Below are 2,500 nucleotides of genomic sequence, written 5' to 3' on the forward strand. Positions count from 1 at the left end.
TCATTCACAATTTGTCTTTAATATATCACAACACATTGTAAAAGTACAGATAATATGTACAAAGTATAAAACACTATCACAATGTTAGTGCACACAAAGTAATTGTCACTTTTATACAAAATTTATAAATTACGTGGTGTTAAGTTTAACACATCCTTCGACTCAACCGGTTTCGAGCAGTGAGAAGGTTTTCTGCTCATTGTCAAGAGTGAACTGAAATGCAGGTGTTGTTTTGATGGCTTATATACGGAGTCCTGCTACGCGATTCCATCTTCACTGGTTAAGAACCGCCCTAGGGCGGAGTCCGTTAATCCTATTGGGTGGTGGCCTCTGCCTCGCCGGGATGTTTGGTGGGATTACTGGCTCTGGTTCTGTCAGGAGATAATCCCTGTTTTGACCTTCAGCTATATCAGTCCTGTCAGTGTTGTTATTGCCTGGACTATTGTTGATAGTGGACCTTATACATGTTGGCAATAAGGTCCCTTCTTGCGTGGTGTTGAGGTTAGGTCTTTGTTGTTGAATAAAAATAGCTTCCATTATCCGGAGACGTCTACTGTCAGGGGCATGGCCGATGATTGTTACATTTTTCACTATATGCTCCCTTGTTGTCATGAAATTATGTTTTTGGAGGCAATGCATTTTTATTGCACCCTGTTGCACGTGGCAAGATAATCTCTTAGAAAGACGCATCGTCGTCATCCCGATGTAGGTGCCAGGACATTCCTGGACGGGGCATTTATATCGGTACACTACGTTCGTCTTTTTCAAGTCATCTTGCATGGCGGGGGCAGGGTTGTTTTTCATTATCAAGTCTCGTGTTTTTGCTGATTGGTAATAAATTATGAGGTTGATTTCAGTATCCTCTGCCGTGGCAAAAACGTTGTTTTTTTATTATATTTTTCATAATCTTTTCTTCTTCGTTGTAGTTTACGCTCATAATGCCTTTATAGTAAAGATTTATTTTTGCTGGCGTGTTGGTATCATTAGGGCCTTCATTCTGGTACCATTTCTCGATTTCTTTTTTAATTTGCCGATTAATGTCCTTATTCGTGAAGCCATTATTCACCAGAATTTTAGTAACTCTGTCAAGTTCCTCGTGGGTGCCTCTCCACGAAGAACAGTGAGAAATGGCTCTCCGAATAAAAGCCTTAATGGTGGCAGTTTTATACCGACTAGGGCACTCGCTGTCACCATTCAGACATAGGCCGAGATTCGTTGGTTTTACGTACACCGAGGTACTAAAACTATCATTGCTTGTTTCTACAAGGACATCAAGGAAGGGGAGACGTCCTTGGAGGCTGTGCTCTAGGGTGAACCTGAGCGAGCTGCATTCCTCAAAAATTCGGCGAAGTTCTTCTATGCTCTCCTGATTGGCCGTTTTTATGAAAGTATCGTCAATGTAGCGTACATAGAGGTCTGGTTTACTGATTTTTCGAAAAACTCTCTCCTCGACTACTCCCATATAAAAATTAGCAAAGAGGACGCCTAAAGGGGACCCCATAGCGACTCCATCTTTCTGAATAAATATATGGCCCTTATGGGTAGTGAAAGGGGCTTTCTTGGTGCATATTTCTAATAGTGCACGGAGAGAGGCCTCGGGGATGTTGAGGGTGGGTGTCGTTGTATCCCTATAAACTCTGTCCATTATGAATTTTATTGTTTCATTCACGGGAACGTTAGTAAATAGGGACTCGACATCCATGGAGGCAATAACTCCGTCACTTGTGGAATTTCTCAGTTTTTCTAGGAATTCTGCTGATGATGTCACACAATATTTATTGGGGATATAGGGTGTGAGTAAGGTGTTCAGTCTCTTAGCAAGCTGGTATGTAGGGGCAGGGCACTGGCTGATAATAGGCCTGAGAGGGTTCCCTTGCTTGTGCGTTTTTACATTTCCGTATAAGTAGCCGAGCCCAAAATCACCTGAAATAGGTGGCAAATGGACGGCGTTGGTGGCAGCATTAATGGTTTGTATAATGCTGTTTGCTTCCCTCTTGATATCCTCAGTGGGGTTGCGGGACAATCGTTCAAATTTTGAGGTATCAGCCAAAATTTGATCTAGTTTCTCATGGTACTCCTCTGTATTTATGAGAACGAAGGCGGCAGTTTTATCTGCACGGCGTACAGTGATGCCTTCTTGCAATCTAAGAGCCTTGGCAGCATCTCTCATCTCCTTCGTGACAATCCCACTCCGGTATTGGCCACGGTCAGTGAGGGCTTCTGCCAAGAGTAGGGGTTGGAGGGCATCAGTCGTCCGTAGGGCACCTCTACGTTCATTTTCTTGTATGGTGTCAAGGAGGAGCTCGATTTCCAATCTCTTGTCAGTCGGTCTTGGTTTGGTCATGTAGTGGCAATTAAGGCCTAAACATAATATTTCTTCTTGAGCAGGCGTGGGAACGTAATTGGTGAGATTTACATACTCTTGCCTCTTTTCTGGGATCCTAAGTTTGCCTCCATTGATATTAATGAGTTTTCTTATTACAGTTTTGGTCCGATTTCG

Source organism: Palaemon carinicauda, chromosome 4, assembly GCF_036898095.1.
Source record: "Palaemon carinicauda isolate YSFRI2023 chromosome 4, ASM3689809v2, whole genome shotgun sequence".
NCBI lineage: Eukaryota > Metazoa > Arthropoda > Malacostraca > Decapoda > Palaemonidae > Palaemon > Palaemon carinicauda.